At 36.5% G+C, this 19788-nt stretch overlaps 1 protein-coding gene and 1 long non-coding RNA gene across 2 annotated transcripts in view; one reads left to right on the top strand and one right to left on the bottom strand.

The window, feature by feature from the left end:
* The window catches only part of SGMS2 (sphingomyelin synthase 2), a 245375-nt gene that overhangs the window by 182509 nt on the left and 43078 nt on the right, over positions 1-19788 (bottom strand). The gene's annotated exons all lie outside the window — the stretch shown is intronic.
* LOC141545388 (uncharacterized) lies at positions 4918-10414 on the top strand. Its single transcript, XR_012482998.1, has 3 exons — positions 4918-6096; positions 7629-7688; positions 9487-10414. It is a non-coding gene; the product is annotated as an uncharacterized LOC141545388 (long non-coding RNA).

Here is a 19788-nt window from a genome sequence, read left to right as displayed (position 1 = left end):
AACAGACCTTTTCTGGCAAATTTCAAGGATGTCTTCTGTTGGTAATTATTTGTGGCTTTTTTTTCTGGTCAAGTATTAATTCCGAGGCTTGTCATGAAATAAATTCTGAGAGAAAACGTGGAGCTCAAGCAGCTGTGTGCCTCCTCTCCGCCAATTTGGCTGGAAACCGAGCAATAGGCTTATCGAGGAAAAGACCAAGGAACGGAGTTTGGGAGAATCCATTAAAGAGAAGGATGCCATTAAAGGGAAAGCACTCTGAGGAGGAAAAGAGAGAAAGTACTTCATAATGTGTTTGGTTCTGAAAATACTTAGCAAAGATCTTCATCATGGGCACATCTTTTATAGGGAAAATACAATCTTGGAGGTTTTTCAGAAGTGCCAAGAAAGAATTTGGTAGCTCAGACAGAGGAATTAAGGAGGAGCTAGATGAAATACACTTAGCAGACTAGGTCTTAGACCTGTCTAAAAGATATACTAATCAATATCTCAAAAGTTGTTTAAAGATGTATTGAGATTTGGAGGTTGATAAAGAGTTCCATCCTTATAAATCACTATACAAACAGAATAGTCTGGGAATTGGTTTTATATGATAATAGCCAGATGGAAGAGAGTAAGTTCAAAATGTGCATCAAAATTGCTTACTTTCTTAATGGGGGAAGAGGGAAGGATGGAGAGAATTCAGAAGTCATAATTTGGGAAAAAAAAAGTTAAAATTGTTTTTACATGTAATTGGGAAAAAATAAAATGTTAAATAATATTTTAAAAAATTTTAACTTTATTTTTTTATTAATTTTATAATTATAACTTTTTTTTGACAGTACATATGAATTGGTAATTTTTTACAACGTTATTCCCTGCACTCACTTCTGTTCCGAATTTTCCCCTCCTTCCCTCCCTCCTCCCCTAGATGGCAGGCAGTCCCATACATGTTAAATATGTTATAGTATATCCTAGATACAATATATGTGTGCAGAAAGGAATTTCTTGTTGCACAGTAAGAATTGGATTCAGAAGGTAAAAATAATCTGGGAAGAAAAACAAAAATGCAAACAGTTTACATTCATTTCCCAGTGTTCCTTCTCTGGATGTAGCTGATTCTGTCCATCATTGATCAATTGGAACTGAATTAGATCTTTTCTTTGTTGAGGATATCCACTTCCATCAGAATACATCCTCATATAGTATTGTTGCTGAAGTGTATAATGATCTCCTGGTTCTGCTCATTTCACTCAGCATCAATTCATGTAAGTCTCTCCAAGCCTCTTTGTATTCATCCTGCTGGTCATTTCTTACAGAACAATAATATTCCATAACATTCATATACCATAATTTACCTAATCATTCTCCAATTGATGGGCATTTTCCAGTTTCTAGCCACTACAAACAGGGCTGCCACAAACATTTTGGCACATACAGGTCCCTTTCCCTTCTTTAGTATTTCTTTGGGATATAAGCCCAGTAGTAGCACTGCTGGATCAACGGGTCTGCACAGTTTGATAACTTTTGGGGCATAATTCCAGATTGCTCTCCAGAATGGTTGGATTCTTTCACAACTCCATGTATCAGTGTCCCAGTTTTCCCACATCTCCTCCAACATTCATCATATCTTTCCTGTCATCTTAGCTAATCTGACAGGTGTGTAGTGGTATCTCAGAGTTGTCTTAATTTGCATTTCTCTGATCAGTAGTGATTTGGAACACTCTTTCATATGAGTGGAAATAGTTTCAATTTCATCATCTGAAAATTGTCTGTTCATATCCTATGACCATTTATCAGTTGAAGAATGGCTTGATTTCTTATAAATTAGTCAGTTCTCTATATATTTTGGAAATGAGTCCTTTATCAGAACCTTTAATTGTAAAAATATTTTCCCAGTTTGTTACTTCCCTTCTAATTTTGTTTGCATTAGTATTGTTTGTACAAAAGCTTTTTAATTTGATGTAATTAAAATTTTCTATTTTGTGATCAATAATGATCTCTAGTCCTCCTTTGGTCACAAATTCCTTTCTCCTCCACAAGTCTGAGAGGTAAACTATCCTATGTTCCTCTAATTTATTTATGATCTCGTTCTTTATGCCATATATGTGTGTGTGTGTGTGTGTGTGTGTGTGTGTGTGTGTGTGTGTGTGTCATTGAGAACTCATATTGGTTGCTGGATGCTTTGGACATCAGCCCTGGGGGCAGCATGCCTCCAATACAATCTCTCCCTTTCAAATAAAATATTAAAAACTCTAATCTCTATCTTGCCTCAGTTTCTCCGGCATTACAAACTAAGGTCTTCCTGACTCTAGATCCAGAATTCCTTTAAAAGTATCAATTGGCTGATTTTCAAAATGAATTGTTTCTGCACAATTGGTTATATGAAGACAACAGATTGGAGAAAGATAGCTAGCTTCAGAATTTAAAAGGCTTGTTCGAATCTTGCCTGACACATACCAGCAACTAAAGTGGAGCTAATCTTCTCAGCCTAAACATTGTCAAATAAGTGTTGATTTGCAAGGTAAAGAAGAGTTCAAATGAAGCTACTAGTATGCCTTAAAACCAAACCACTCTGTCACAGATCTATCAACAAATAGTCCTCATAGTCCAAACCTTACTTACTCATAGTTTGGGTTTCATGGCTCAGAGTGAATGCAAATAACAACTGCTGCTGTTCTGGCCAGAAACTCTAAGGGTTTTCCCCTTCAGGTTTTGTTGTTGTTGTTGTTTGGTTTTTTGTTTTTGTTTTTGAGTAGGCAAACTAGGCCATCTTTTCCTTCTATTTTTACCTAGCTTTAAATCAGTGAATGGATGTTTCCTCAGACAAACAGACCTGGGAAAAACCTTAGCTTAAAAATGCCATGGTCTTCCTATTTAATAGAGGCCATCTCTAGTCAGCTTGCCTATTGGATTCAATTCAGATGTCTTTGGAGAAGGTGATGATTTTGTACAGCTCTTTCTCATTTAAATCCAATTCACTTGCTATATCAAGACATTACTCTTGGAGAAGGAAGGATTAACAACACTATCACAAAAGTGGGTTCTTTATTAAGGAGTTTCTTACAGCAAGGATATAAGAGGTCTAACTAACCATAACAAAATGAACTGTTGGAGTAATTCTTGTAGTGGCCACAAGAAACAAACACTCTTGTAAAAATGGCTGAGAATTGTCATTGGGATATAGAACTTTAGGACAAAGTATTAGTATACACAAGAGCACACATATATTCTCTGCATACATATGTATCTAGATATAACTATACATGTATATTCATAAACATAACTACAAATATATGTGTGGTCATAGGACCATAGATTTAGAATTAGAAAGAGTTCATAAAATCCAACTTCCTATTTTATAGATGTAACTGACACACTAGTCCACGGTCACATAGCAAGGACAAATTTGAAGTGGAATTCAAACTCATGTCTTCCTTAATCCTTGTTCAGCTTGTTCTTGCAAACTTTGGAGAATAGCTTGAATTAATAAGATTTGGGGAATAGATGAGGATATCATGGAGATAAGCCACTTTAGACCTGCTTCTTGCCTGTCAAAGCAATTTGTGAGACTCCAGAGCTCTGTCTGGGGCCACTTTTGCTGAATTCAAGTGCTGCCTGAGGCAACAGTTTACTTCCCACAGAGTAGACAAGGCACCTGTGAGCACAGCAGTTCCTCAAAAATGTGCCAACTGTTTCCACAGCAACATGGTCTCTGGTGCCCCCTTTTGGGAATGGAAGAATGACCAGCGGTTTTTCCTTTATTAGGTATAGTTGACTTAAGAGGCCAGGCACTGATATCTATGGGAATGTCCCAGTCAGTGTAGTTGTGTTATTCAGTTGTTTTTCAATCGTGTTTTAATCCTTCATGACCCCATTTGGGGTTTTCTTGGCAAAGATATAAAAGTGGTTTGCCATTTTCTTCTCCATATCATTTTACAGATAAGTAAACTCAAGCAATCAGTTAAATGACTTGTCTAGGACCAGTTAATAAATGTCTGAGGTTGGATTTAAATTCATTAATACGATTCTTTCAGACTTCAGGTCCAGTACTCTATCTAAAGTGCCACCTAGGTGCCCCAAATCATTGTAGAGGCTAGATTAAAGGAGTTTCCTAACCCATTTGGTGAGTTTTCAGAATGGTAAGCCTTTGTTTAGGACACTTAATTATTTCTTCCCATGGAAGATAGTGATATAACTCTCAGGCCTTCTTAGAGAATAGATATTAAAACTATAGGTTCTATTATTACATCTGAAAAGGAATCTTGAAGTCATCTATCCTTTTGTTTTACAGGTAAGAAAATGGAGGACTAAGGACACAGAGGGAGTTTTAAGTGACTTACCCCAAATTATTTATGTGGTAAGCATCAGACAGCATGAACCCCAGTTTCCTGACTCCAAACCCCCCCCATTCCACTTTATCATGCTGCGCCCCCGATGGGTTTCAATGATGTTGGCTGGATGATTTGATTCACATTGTTGGGGGACAGACTCTTTTGGAAAGAGCCAGATGATGAAAGGAAGACTTGTTTGACTCTCTTCATTTCAACTTGTTTGCAAGAGTTTGAAAATTCTTGAAAGGGACCCTAGGTACTGATAGATGGTAGAAATTATCTTGTGGGAAAGAAGCCCTGGTGCTAGGTTGGGATCCAAGCAAGCTATGTTAGGTTATATTATACAAGTAAATATGGGTGGGATTCCTTTGGAGTACCTAGGCAAAAGAAAAGGGGTTGGCTTAAATTGGGAGTTCTTTACCAAAGTAGGAAACAAGATCAGTAGTTTTAAAAAGCTCATAGTTTGTGTGATTCAACCTGTCTCCTGAAAGCTTCAGCACTTCTGTGATATTTACTTGTGCATCCCGGCCCTACTCTGAACTGAAAGGTTCTTGTGATCCCGTGCCAGGGCTCTTGCTTTGTTCTGATTCAGCTGTGCATGGAGACCACAGACCACTATATCAAGAATATCTAGGATATCTAGGGTCATTATAGCTGGTAGTGTATAAAGTTGGATTTGAATTTGAATTTTCCTGACTCCAATTCCAGTGCTCCTCTATTAAGTATGCCATGTAAAACAAGTTGTGATGCAGCTTCTTTTAGGAAGCATCCAATTATGGCCAAGAGAAGAAGGTATCTGAGATGTAGTATCTACAGCATATAAAAGCAGAAAAAAGGTATTTTAAACTAATCTAAATCTAAATTTAAACTAAAAAAATCTACAGGAAGACATCTCATGGTTGCCAGCAGCCTCTTGGGCATCAAATGAATAATGGAGGTGCTTCAGTTGCTGCAGTAGCTATTAGGCTGGGCCATCCTAGCAGAAGCTTTAGGGACCTTAGATGTTTAACTAAAGTTGGTCCCACACAAAATCCAAATCCCTAAAGCAAAAAGCATCATTCTCAAGCAAACAAACAAACAAACAAAAAAAAAGAAGAAAAATCTTGCCTCTACTTTTCATATTTGTCTATCTATCCCTCCATCCATGTATCCATCCTTCTATTCTATCATCTTTCCTTCTAGACAATGATACTGATATAGTTTGCAGTTTTAAAATATAAACATACATGCACACACATATGTTTTCCCAAGTTGCATAAATATCATTGGCATCCTGTACTTTCTCATGATGTAGAGGTATTGAATGTTTCTTTCTTTCTTTTTTCTTTTCTTCATTTGATCCTATCACATATGTACCAGTTTGGCTCACAAACCCAAGTTAATTAGCTACTCTAAATATTGTTAGAAAGTAAATGGGTATCTTGCTGGGAAAAGGAGAAGGGGAGACTTTATGGGAAAATTCTGTAAATTGTGCTCTGCCAGATTTTGACCTGGATCTCATAGACTGACTTTGAAGTATTCTGGTAGGCCTCATAATTCCTTTTCATTCTGTTTTGATGCTGGATATTTTGGACCCAGAATTGGTCAATTTAGGCCATGTGATCTTATCCTATCTTAGGGATCTAGGTGATCACACCTTCCCTGACTCCTCAAAAAAGGGGTGAAAGCACCATAAAAGGGATGATCATGCTCTCCCTGACGTCTCAGGAATGGAGATTAAAACAACAAAGGAAAATGGGAAATCAAACCAGATTAGCGGGTTTCTAAAGAGTCTCACTTGAAACAGGTATGCATAAATCTAAAAATATGGGAGGTATTACACATAATTACATAAATTACATAAGCACATAGTAACACAGGCTAATAGTGATGTGACAAATAACATGAATCAACATGTCCATATGGAATTATACATGTCCATAAGTCCTAGAAATAGTCCCAAACAAATCTATTGTCCATTGTTTCATGTGTGCAGGGAATCCAATGATTCCTGCAAATTTTGAAGCCCTACAATACTCTTATCTTGTGTTAGGGAATCCAGAGATTCCTGCAGATTTTAATCTTAGGTCTTCTCCTTTGTTTTGAGGTTTTTCTCTTTTTCTGTCTCTCTCCATGTGTTCATTGACATCCATCTGATTCCTTTTCCATCTGTATAAATACAAGCAAATCCTCTCCTCTAAGCAGTTAACCTATCTAGTCTCTTCTATTTACCACTTTCTAGATCTCTTCTCATCACCTGGCAATTACATTGGAGTTGCTTGCACTGGACATTGCCCTTCTGTTGTTAAAATTCTCCCTAACTGTAATCTCTTTCTCCTATCTGATTGCTTTTGGTTGGTAGATCACATAATCCCTTTCTGCCATCTGATTGCTTTTTGGCTGATTGATCATATCAGAGTCCTGAACTTCTAAAGACTCTCTGGGTGTAAACTCAGCTGCCATCATGCCCCACCTGTTATTGTTTGAGATCTTGGAGCTGGGCCCCACCTCTCATTTCCCTGGGTCAATCTACAGTCTGAGGCCCAGTGGAAGCCTTGGTTGCATTTTGGACATGGTTATATCTTTTTCTCTCACCCTGTCCTCTCACTCTATCTCTTTGCCTACATTGAGCTTTTAGATGTCCTACTTTTCCACATTGAAAGCATTGGCGAGTCTCTCTAGAAGTCCCTTGCCAAGAGGAACCCTGTCTTCCCATGTTCATCATAGTCTGGGTATAATAAGCATTTGTGCCCACTGTGGCACAGCGCCTTATGATCTCCTCTAAAGGAGTATCTTTGTGTAGTCCCCATATAATTCTTCTGCAAATTTCATTAGCATTTTCCTTAGCCAGTTGTCTAATCATTGTTCTTGTAGCTGCATTTTCTCCAATGGTTCTTGTGACAGCTGTCTGCAGACATCCCATAAAATCAGCAAAGGGTTCATTGGGACCTTGCTTTATTTTTGTGAAGGCTTCCTCTCCATCTTTTCCTGAGAGGGAGCCCCAAGCTTTTATAGCAGCAGCAGCAATTTGCTCATATGCTGGTATGGGGTAATCTATGCTGGAGTGTCTACATACTGACCTTTACTTTCTAGCTGGTCTAAGGTGATTTTTATATTAACTCCAGTTTGCCTATTTCGTTGGGCTTGAATCCTGAATAGTTCACTATACTCTGAAAGCCACAACAAGTTTTGTCCAGGTTCTAAACATGTCCTTGCTATAGATTTCCAATCACTAGGGGTTAAATTTTCGTAAGCCAAATTCTCTAATATCATCTTAAAATAAGAAGATGTAGCCCCATAAAGAGTGCAACCCTTTTACAAATCCTTAATTTTTTCCAGATCAAAAGGAATGTATCTTCTCCTTTGTTAACCTGAAGAATCAAATTCTTCAATAACAGGGTATGCATTTATTTTTAAATCAGATATATCCTGTCCTTCATTTTTAGTTTTAATCAATACCTCTTGTAATCTTGTCATAAGCTGCCTCATAGGTGATGCTGATTGTGTTACTGCTCCTCCCCCTCCTCCTTCTCCCTCCACCTATGAAGGGTTAATTGAGGGGGGTGGTCAGGGGATGGGGAATGCCCTAATGGCTCCTGCTATGAAGCATCACACTCCTTAATTTCATCAGAATTGTACTTAACTTCATTCTTCTCTAATTCTTCATGCTTTTTACTTAATTTGTTAGTATCTTCCCTTTCCTGCACTTCCTTCTTTTTCCTTATTCTATAACATATAATTTCCTAAAGCCAGTTGTATTAAGTTATATGTATAAAATGTTTCTTTAGAAATTGAGTCAGGTCCATTATCATTGTAGTATTCACATAGTTGCTCTCCTACTAATTTCCATTCCCCTAGGTCTAATTCTTTTTTCTTTGAGAACCAAGGAGATGTGTATTGTACTGTGTATTATAATGTTTCTAAAAGTTCAATGATCTGCTCCCAAGTTACAATCAAACCTTGGTTTTTCATAAGTCTAACAATGCTCTCTATACATTTTCCTTGAAGTAGAAAAGGCTCCTCTCTAAATATTTGTCCCATTTCAGCTGAAGCACTATTTTATCCCTTTACAAAGTTTCCTTCTTGTTCTCACCCTAATTTCTGGGTCACAGATGAAGGTTCTTGGTCCCGTGTTCAGGCACCAAAATGTAATGATCTCTGGTTTGGTTTCTTGGGGGTCTCTGGAGGCAGCCTTCCTTTCAGTTCAGTAATCACCAGAAGAGTAGCCAGGGGTTAAAGTCCAAATCCTTTATTATCTCTTTGCCTGATCCTGGGCAGCTTTGTGGAGAGCCTTTCAGTCTGGCCTTGGTCTTAGTAGGGGAAATGCAGGAGGCCAGGCCCGCCACCAGGAAGATCAAAGATCGACTTGAATTTCTCCCCTTGGTTCTGAGAGTTTAAGCTCCTGCCTCCAGTTCTTTGGCTTCTCTGCCTCTGCCCCTGAGGACTTTCTGACTCCCAGCTTATATGCTCCACAATGAGTATAAATTATATCACTAGGGAATCATATTTGTTGTAAGATTAAATCAACCATACTGAATGAACCATGCTAAACTAGATAACCATTGTCTCCTCAATTCCACTTAGTACCTTGTTTCAAGTTCTGGCCCATAACAGTTTAAGATCACAAAGGTAAGAATTATTTGAGAGCAGATTTGAACTCAGGTTTTCCTGACCCCAGGCTCAAGGTTGTTTCCACACAACTTACCTGCCTTTAGCTTGCCTGTAGGTCTATGGGCCTGACTAGTCCAAGAACTGAATATGTGTTGATTACCTCACAGAGCTACATCACACCTTCAGTGCAATGAATATTCTTAGAAATACATGAGAGCTCCAAGAGTTAATAGTAATGAGAGCTTTGGAAGAATAAAGTAATGACTTCTAGGAAGTGGATTAGTAGTTTGATGTAGCTAGCTTTCAGAAAACAACTCTAAGAAATATTCCAGGTATGATGAAACCTTATGAGTTTTCCAGGGACTGCTCCCTCTCCAAGCAACATGAGAGTTTATAAAAGATTGTATTCCTTTAGCTATGGAGCAAAAGATGCTGAGGATGATTATATCATTTAATTTTCCCTTGATATTTGTTTTACTATTTTGTCTTAATTAAATGTTTTGCTTTTTTGTTTTATGGTTTCTGCTTGAAAGAAAGAGAATGGATGGGGCTTAATACTTATTTTCACAATTGTAAAAACTTCCAGCTAATATGATGGCATGGATAAGACCTAGAAAATTCTAAATCCTCAATGAAGATGACTAAAAAGCCATGGAAATATGCCAGGTGGGAAAATGAAAAAGAAAATTAAATATCAACTCATTCCTCCAATTTAGAACAGCACAAAAGGCCTTCCAGAAGCTTACAGAGTTACTCACCTGAGTCAAACCAAGATTGTGTGAAGGTGCAGCTCTATGGGCTAGAGAGCCTGGAGAGCCAGCTGGAGAAAAACTATTAATGCCCAGGTAACACAGTGCTCAAGGAACCTCATATGCTGTGTCCCAGAGAGAAGTAAGGCCAAATCTGCATAACTTTTATTACCTTCAAATTTCTCACCTTAGTATGCCATAAGAGGTTCAAGGGTTGATTGGGACCCTTGTTACCTACAAAAACCACATGAGAGAGTGACACATTTTTTTTTTTTTTAAAGTTCCAGATAAGAAAGTTATTAGAGTAGGGGAAAAATATACTGGAGTCAAAGTGAGAAGATCAGAAGACTGGATTTCAGTTTAATCATGGAACTTTTTAAACTTGTATGACTATAAACAAGTCACTTCAACTGTCTGGCTTCAATTTCTTAATCTACAAAACAGATACAAAAAAAGAGTTATTGCAAGAAATGTGCTTTATGAATACATGAGAGTTTTTCTTGAGAATCCATCAACATATGTTAATAGGCACAATGTGCCAGCTATTGTTATTTTTATAACATACTAGGAGAATTAGGGAAAATTTCATGGATGGCATTGGATTTGAGATTTAAAAGATAGGTAGGAAATCCATAGTGACAAAGGACTAGGTAGAAACTAAGAAATATTATCTAGTACAGTAGTTCTCAAACTTTTTGTTCTTGGGAATCCTTTACACTCTAAATAATTATTGAGGACCTCAAAGTATTTTTGGTTAAATATCTATTAGAAATTAAAACTGATAATTTAGAATATTTATTTATTCATTTAATAATAATAATAAAACCATTACATATTAACATATAGCATATTTTAGTGAAAACTTTATTTTCAAAAACAAATTTATTGGGAAATGTAGCATTATTTTATATATTTTTGGAAATGCCTTTAATATTTTACTTAAGAGAATACAGCTGGGTTCTTATATCTGCATCTGCATTCAATTTGTTGTGCTATTGTTTCAAAAAGGAAATTTGGTCTCACACAGATCTGTAGTTGAAAAGAGGTAAAATATTTTAACAGAAAAATGATACTTTAATATTTTTGTTGGCCTCAAGGATCCCCTATAAAGGTCTTGGATACCTCTAGAATCCCGCACTTTAAGAACTACTGATCTAGTAGAAAGGAATGGTGAATGGTGTCTGTCAGAACATTTAGGGAAGTCAAAGAGTATGAGGTCTAAAGACAGGACATTGAATATGATGCTTAGGAGGTCATTGGTACTATTTAGAAGAATTATTTCAATAAAATAATAGGAGTAGAAGCCAGTTGGCAAAAGGCTGAAAAAAAATCAAGTAATGAGGAAGTTCATGCATTAGGTATGGATAGACGTTCTCCCTCCCCCCCCCTCCAAGATTAGCAGAAAAGAGGAAGAGAAAAATATGATAGAAGCTAGGTAGGTAGAAAGGATGGAAACCTTTTTTTTTTTTTTTTTTTTTCTTTTTTTTTTCTTTTAAGAATTGAAAAAACCTGAGCATGTTTGTAGATGGTTGGGGAGAAACCAGAGGTAACAATCATAATTGCTAGAATTTATAGAGTATGTTAAGGGGCAGATAGGTGGCACAGTGGATAAAATGCTAGGTCTGCAGTCAGGAAGACTCATTTTTCCAAGTTCAAAACCAACCCCAAGTGCTGACTCTGAGCAAGACATTTAACTCTGCTTGTCTTATTTCCTCATCTGTAAAATAAGCTGGAGAAGAAAATGGCAAACTGTTCCATTATCTTTGCCAAGAAAATTTCAGATGGAGTCACAAATGGTAAGACACCATTGGATTGAGTAAATAATATAGGGCTTTAAGGTTTGCAAATTTCTTTACACTCATCCCCATTTTGCAGAACTGAAACTGAGGCAGAGTTCAAGTGACTTGCTCAGGGGTGTACATCTAGTAAGTCTCTGAGGCTTGATTTTAAACTCAGGTTTTCCTGATTCCAGGCCCAGTCATCTATCTATTTTGTCATCTAGTTGCTTAGGTACATAAAAAGTCAATTGAAGATATTGGTCAGATATTTCTGGTACTTATTCCTAGAAGGGATGGGAGCAAATCCCAACATTAGTTGTAGTGGTAACTAGGAATACTTTTTAATGTGTCCAGAGGGAAATAAGAGATATTGAGTGATAAAACTGACAGAGGACAGGCACTAAGGTATCAGAAACAGCATAGGAGGTTAGATCATCTATTGTATATAGACCTGTTTGAAGAGGCTGGGAATGGTTTTTGGGGAAAGAAGAAAAAAAGAAAAGGTTTATCATGCAGACACAAATAAGATAGGGAACCAATAAGAGTAGAAGTAGCTGAGGTCAATTAACACAGACTTGTAATGGGTGAAATTGCTTCAGTTCCATCATTTTTGTTCGCAAAATTTGGCTGCCCTAGAGCAACATCAGAGAAAAAAGATAGTGAAGGTTTGCTCCTGAAGAGGAGATGAAGAAATGTTTCTCCTTTTCTCTATTGCAGATGTGAGGATTCCCAGTATGAAATATTATTTTACTGATTCATTTGATGCACTGGCTAACTTTATTCAACTGTTTTCTCCTTATTTTCTTTTTTTCTTTTTAAATTTCTTTTTTCTTTCCTTTTGTTTTGACTGAAAGGCTTATTATTGGGGAAGAAGGAGAGATGCATATGGAAATTATTATATAAAAAGAAAATATATCAATAAAACTTAATTTTTAAAAAAGAAGTAAGATGATTAATTTACCTAAACAGAGGATTCCTAGGTGGGGATAAAAAGGTGGAATGTTGATAATGTGAAGGATTTTAAGACAATAGTGGTAAACATTAAAGCAAACCATCTTGGAACCAAGGCTGAGAATAAAGATAATTGAAGCCAGAGCATGGAGATAAATTAGGACAACAGGGACTAGTGAAGGGTTCAAAAGTCATAACAAAAATGAAGAGTTCATTTAGTATGAGTGAAAAGACAGAAGAGGATTGTGATTAGGGTTCGCTCATTTTCCCAGGAAAACAAATCACACTGCAGCAATCTGGAGACTCTGACTTAAAGGCTACATCTAACTAATAACAATAGCTAGCATTTATATAGAACTTTGTGGCTTCCAAAGCACATTACAAATATTAATTCATTTCATCATTACAGCAGGCCATTCCACTGTGAGAGTGGTGGAAGAGCACTGGTCCTACTTTCACTCCTGGAAGGAGAGAACATGGTACTCCTGCTATGAGAAGAGAGAAATCAAGGATCTTTTTAAAAATACACTGAGGCTAAGGCTCTTCCTGATAAAGAGCCAAGAGACTTGCTTTGTCATTCCAAAGTATATCCGTAATGCTGGAGAAACTGAGGCAAGACAGATATTAGAGTTTTTAATATTTCATTAATGAAGAGCTTTGATTAGTCAGCTGGATTGGACTCTTGTCTCAAAGTATCCAGCATTTAGTAATTAATTCTAGAGACTTTTATAGGCTCCAATTATCAGGGAAACAGAGGCAAGGGGAGAGAAACATCTATTATGTCATAATTTCAGAAAGGACCATAAATTCTGATAAGCTGGGAGTGAAGAAGGTAGTCAAACAGGAAACAGGAAGTCTAGAGCAGGAGAGATAGAGGGTGCCATCTAGATATTTGAGATAAGCCATCTGGAATTTTATGACTCTTTTGGAATGCCACAGTGCCCAGAGCTCCACAGGCCTATTTATCTCAGTCCTAATGATTGGGGGTGGGGTGGGGGGGAACACAGCATACTAACTCAGGGAAACTGAGATATTATAATTCAGGGAAACTAATGCAGGGAATCTGAGGTATTGCAATTCAGGGAAACTGAAATATTTCATAGCTTTCTAAGCTGAACTTTTCCCTAAAAAGTCTAGGTCATAAGCTCAGTTCTCCATGGGGATGAATACCAATCAAAACCCAATAACAATAATATTTGCACTATTGACCTCATAGAGTTATTGTGAGAAGATAAAGAAATAATGTATGTAAAGGGCTTCATAACTATTTTTTAAAAATAGATAATGAAACAAAAGGATTTGGTTCAAAATCTGCCTCACACACTTTGTAGCTAAATGGCCGTGGACAAATTATTTAATCTCTCCATATACTTCTCTATGAAAGAGGTATGGTCACACCTACTGAGACACTGAGAGGTTATGACTGGACCAGAGTCACACAGCAATATCTTCTTCTCAGAGCTGTTGTGATAATATCTGGAAAGTAGTTTGCAAATCTTAAATCACTTTAGAAATATTAATTTTTATTTATTTTATATTATTATTATTATTTATATTATTAAGACCAGTTCTTAGTGCACTACATCATACTGTCTCATTTTTCATAATATTTTTTAAAAATTTACATCAAACAAAAGATCCTTCTATCGTGGATAACACTATAAAGTTGAAATCTTATGAATATACTTTAAAACAAATTCATTTATTCACAGATATATACAAGACACATATTTGAAAGGAAACTGACACTCAGACAAGTTAAGCAGCTAGCGAGTGACAAAGATAGAACTCAATCCAGGTCTTCTCACAAATATAGATCCTTTGTCACCTACTGCAATAGGGATAATGGTGCATGGATGCTCCAGTGTGAACTTATTCTCATTATCTGGGAATTTATTATCTGAATAATCTGAATCATTATCTGATAAAAAGCAAAACATATAGTTAGTGCTAGTCAGTAACATAACTTTTTTAGGTACCTCATTTTTACCATAGGTTTGTTCATACTGGATACTCTTATGGCATAAGTAATGCATCTCCTTTCCTTAACACAAATAAAATTATTTTAAAATATCCTTGGAAGTGTAGTTTAACTTTTTTCCCCTTCTGATTGATGCCAAAGGTCAGACATGTCAATTTTTATTTCAAATACAATATCTTGTATAAATCTCTAGAATGTTGAGCTTGGAGTCAGGATGACATGAATTCAAATCCAGCTGTAGACATTACCTTTATGACCTGGTTAAAACACTTAATCTCTGCTTCTCTCAGTTTCATCATTGTAATTGCACCTATCTTGTAAAATTGTTTTGAGAATCAAATGTGACAACATTTGTAAAAGGTGTTTAGCATAGTGTCTGGCACATTCTAGGTTCTATATTTGTTCCCTTCCCTTTTCCTTATTCTTATATTCCCTACTCAGTGCTGAACATAGTGTTTTACATACAGTAGCCACTTAGTAAACATTTGGCTATTTGGAAAGAATTCGTTAATTTCTAGAGGATCAAATTTCAATAATTTCTTGTCCTTTTCATGAAATATATTTGAAGAGTCATAGTTTTCTTCTTTGCTGTAAATTCATAAGATAGAAGTATCTTTGGAATACATTTTCAAAGCATACTTCATTTCTGATATGGGACAAAAATGATTTCAAAAAAATTGGGATCATCAAATAAAACGGATTTCAGGTTTTATTTTCTCTTGGGCTTAAGAAATTCTGTGTAAAACGGGAAAACACTGGTATTTTATGTTTATGTCAGAAACCACTCCACTGTTAAACATAGTATAATCACATTAAGTCTTTTTCCCAATGGTCATTTGTTACTATAAAATAAGACAATTGAATTAGATGAACATTCAGACAGTGGAAGAGAGCTTTTGAGCCAGCAAAAGTTTAAAACTATATTTCATTTGAACTACACTGCTCCATGGTGACCATCTCTGCATTATTTGCATTATTATATCTAATAGGTCTTAATTCACTGAATCATATAAAGGTAGATAGGATACACACACACACACACACACACACACACACACACACAATACACACAAATTTATTGCCACACAATTGTGGCAGTAAAGACTTGGAAACAAAGGAGGTACATATTGATTGAAGAAGGGTTGAATAACTTGTATTACATGATTGAATGGAAAATTACTGCCCCACAAGAAATGACAAATATGATTAATACAGAGAAGCGTGATGGTGCAAAATAAAGGAAACAGAATTAAGAAAACAGCATACAATATGAGAAAAACCAACAATCAAAAATGAATGTTGCAAAATTACAAAGAACAAGTGTGGTCTGAAAGAAGAAATATTCAGATACTTACACTATACAACAGGACATATTTTTAAAAGTGTATTGATTAGTTTTGTTTATTGGTTTTTCTCTTCCTCCTTTTTTTTTCCTTAAAAAAAGTTCTTTGTTATCTGAGATAACCCTTTGAGATGTGATCCTGTGGGGTTTAAGTGTGCAGCATTAGGCAGGATGCAAACAGCCCTGTTCTTTGGAGCCATGAATATCCATAAGCAACTGTCAGTGACTGGATTTCCAAGCTGAAATGCCTTAGGGGAGGTAATGGCAAAGATGTGTAACAGAGTGGAACCACCCAGACATGGTAATGGTTAGACTATGCCATTTGTTAATCACTGCTCTATCCATAAACTGGTTAGCATGGGAAGGGCCTAAAGTTAGTGATGTGATTGCAACCACAATTACTCCACCAAGGCTCTCCATCTTCTTTCTAAGCTTTTACCCTCCTGCCCTCTAGGTGTAAAATGTCATTTCTCCTCATCTCCATCTCAAAGAATCAATTTAGTCAGGTTAGCAAATTAGAGTGCTGGACTTGGGGTCAGAAAGACTTGGTTTCAATCCAGCCTCAGACATTTCTTCCTAGCTGTATGACCCTGAGCAAGTCACTTCATTGTTGCTTCAATTTTCTCAATTGTAAAATAGGGTTAATAATAGCAATTGCTTTTCAGGATTGTCATGAGGATCAAATCTGATGATATTTGCAAAGTGCTTGATATTGTTCAGGTGTTTGTTCAGATGTTGTTCCTGTTTGACTCTGTGATCCTGTGGATCATAGCACACCAATACTATCCAAAGGTATTTTTGTTTAAATAATTATACTTAATTATTTAATTAATTAAATATTAATAAATGTTTAATAAAACTTAATAAATGTTTATTTCTTTCCCCTTCCCTCTTCCTTCAAGACACAGCTCAAATGCCACCTTCTACATGAAATCTTTCTTGAACCCCCTAATGCTACTCTTTTCCAAAGTACCTTGCTATTCCCTTGCTATTTTTACTACATATGCTTACATGGAAATTTATCTCTCTCATAGAATCCAAACTCATTATGAGTAGGGATTGTGCCATTTTTTTTTTCATTTGTGTCCCCTACATCTAGCTCAGAGCCTGGCATAAAATCAGCTCCTAATAAATCCTTTTTGTTTAATTGGCTGATGGATGAAAGCCTCTCACATACCTCAAAATTTATCTCATCCCAAGCTGACTACCCACTCTCCTTAGTAGAGTGTCTTCCATATTTTCCTTGGCTCCACTGATGTTCTGAGCACAGAAAGGATACTGGCAACTGTTGTGTAGAATCCTGCTTTATGAAAGTCTTCTTTCTCTCTTTCAGCAGAAGGGGACCCAGTGATGCTGACTTTCCCTTCTATGAAACAATAATCATACTATACTGTTACTTTAGGGTCTCAGACTTGTTATAACTCTCCTTTGTCATTTCAGCATAAATCAATTATCACAAAACAGACAGAAGGAACAATGGTTTGTGGTTAGAGAAATAGCTTACATTTCTATAATGAAAGTATTCTCTCCCTCTGGAAATTTGCAGAGTTCCTTGTTTGGGTCTTTCTTTTGCCCCCATTCTTCCATACTTTATACTAATGAGTGTTACATTCCCCTCTAACAAAAGCTGATTAATAATAATTCAAGTATTATAAAATCTTTTGCATAGATTCTCTCATCTGATTCTCAAAACAATTTTGTCTTCAAGTCAACAAGTATTTATTATTTACTATATGCCAAACACTACAATAAGACAAACATGAGTAAAAAAAAATACAAGCCCTGTCCTCAAGGACTTTAAATTCTAATTGGGGAAAAACAACACATAAAAGCAAAGCTGTAATTGTTCATCTTTCATTTCTGGAGAGGACCAATGATATCATGGGTGGTGGCTCTCCGCCTTCATCACTTCTTCACCTAAGACCAAGGCCTGTCCAGAGATCCTCCAGAAAGCTAGTTTGGACATTACACAATCCACCCAGTTTTCAGTCCCCTGCTACTACCAAAAAAGGCTGCTACAAGCATCTCTGCACATGTGGGTCTCCTTCCTTTTTTATGATCCAGCAGAGGCACTGCCAGATCAAAGGGCATACACAGCCTGATAGCCCGTGGGCACAGTCCCAAACTGCTCTCCAGAATGGCCAGACTAGTTCACAACTCTACCAACAATGCATCAGTGTCCCAGTTTTCCCATATCCCTCCCAATATCTATCATCATTTTTTCCTGTCATCCCAGCCAATCCAAGAGGCATGTATTTTTATAAATCTGAGTCAATTCTCCATATATTCCATAAATGAGGCTTTCATTAGAATCCTTGGAGTAAAATTTTTTCCCTAGTTTTCTGCCCCTCCTCCAATCCCAGCCACTCCTTCTCCATCCATACAGAAAGTCTTCAATTTAATATAACCAATTTTATAAAGCTCTCCAGTTCTTCTCTCATCATAAATTCCCTCCCTCTCCATAGATTTGAGAATCAGACCATCCCTTGTTCTCCTAATTTGCTTATAGCATCACCCCCATGTCTAAAGTAGAACCCATTTTGACCCAATCCTGGTATAGGGTGGTTGGTACCAGTCAATGCCTACTCTCTGCCACGCTATTTTCTAATTTTCCCAGCAATTTTTGTCAAATAATAATTCCGATCACACAAGCCAGAGTCCCTGGATTCATCAAACACCAGACTATCATGCTCATTGACTATTGTATTTTATGAATCTAACCTACTCCACTAATCAACTACTCTATTTCTTAGCCAGGATCAAACAGCCTCAACAACCATTGTCTCACAATGCATTTCTAGGTCTGTTATAGCTAGGCCACCAGCCCTTGGTTCTTCAATGTCTGATCAAACTCTAAGTCCTCTATGATTTCTGCTGGAAAGAGAGGGGGAAAGTGAGAGATAGGGAGAAAAGGTACCTGGTAAAGTATATGAAAGAGAAAAAATTTTAGAGAACAAGGAGTTCTAAGAGGAATAAAAGAGTAAATATGGACAACCCAGGTACATTCCTTAAAATGGAAGTTCCAGGGAGAATTGACTGATTCTCTAGCTATCCTTATAAGATTCTTGTTATCCTTATTCTACAGATGATATAACTGAGGCTGAGAGAAATTATCTGTCCAACTATGAGTAAATATATTGTAGTAAGTATGAGAATCAGGATTCAAAATTTCTCACATAGACTTCAGTGCCTTTTTGAATAGATCAGGTTTTCCTCTACTAAATTAGAAGGTTCAGGGTTCTATAGTTTCGCATTTTTGTACCTTTTGTGTCCAATACAGTGCCTTAATAACTTAATAAACCTTCATTGAATTGAATATGTCTTAAATAGAATGTTTTTTATTTTATTTATAAAAATTATAAATTTTTACCCTTCTCTTACTCCCAAATCCATCCCCTATAGTAAAGCATGAAAAAGGAGAAAAAAAAAACTTCAGCAAAACCAACCAACCATCAGCTAAATCTGACAATGTATTCAATAGTCTGCACCCATAGATCCATACTTTTGCAAAAATGTGGAAGAAGTTGTCATTTACTTATAAATAGAAAAGCAAAAACTTCAGATAAAATAGTTCCTTGTAGAATAGCATCTGGGAGTTTCAAAGGTCAGAAACTATGATTTTCTCTTATTGCACAAACTGGGATCTTAGGACCAAAGATCTAGGGATAGAAGGAATCTTCAGCACCTTCTTATCCTCATTTTACAAATAATGACAGTGGAGTTCAGAGCATGGTGATTTCTTGGGAAGGGAAAGGGAAGAGATTAGGATTTATAAAGCAACTATTATGTGTCTGACACTGAGCTAAGCACTTTATAGAATATTATTTTATTTAATTCTCACAATTCTTTTAAGTAGGTGCTATTATTGCCCCTATTTTATAGTTGAGGAAACTGAGGTAAACAGAATTTAGTGATTTGTCCAGGGTCACATGGATAATAAATGTCTGAGATCAGTTATCTTGTATCTTACTGACTTCAGGCCCAGTATTCTATCCCCTTAGGCTCCCTAATTGATTCTAAGGGAAATCAAACTTTCTCTGTGTTCTGATTTTCTAAATTCAGCAGTGATTGCTCTATCTTAGCCTTG

Source organism: Sminthopsis crassicaudata, chromosome 6 (genome assembly GCF_048593235.1).
Source record: "Sminthopsis crassicaudata isolate SCR6 chromosome 6, ASM4859323v1, whole genome shotgun sequence".
NCBI classification, from domain to species: Eukaryota; Metazoa; Chordata; class Mammalia; order Dasyuromorphia; family Dasyuridae; genus Sminthopsis; species Sminthopsis crassicaudata.
This window is presented reverse-complemented; position numbering and strand designations above follow the sequence as displayed.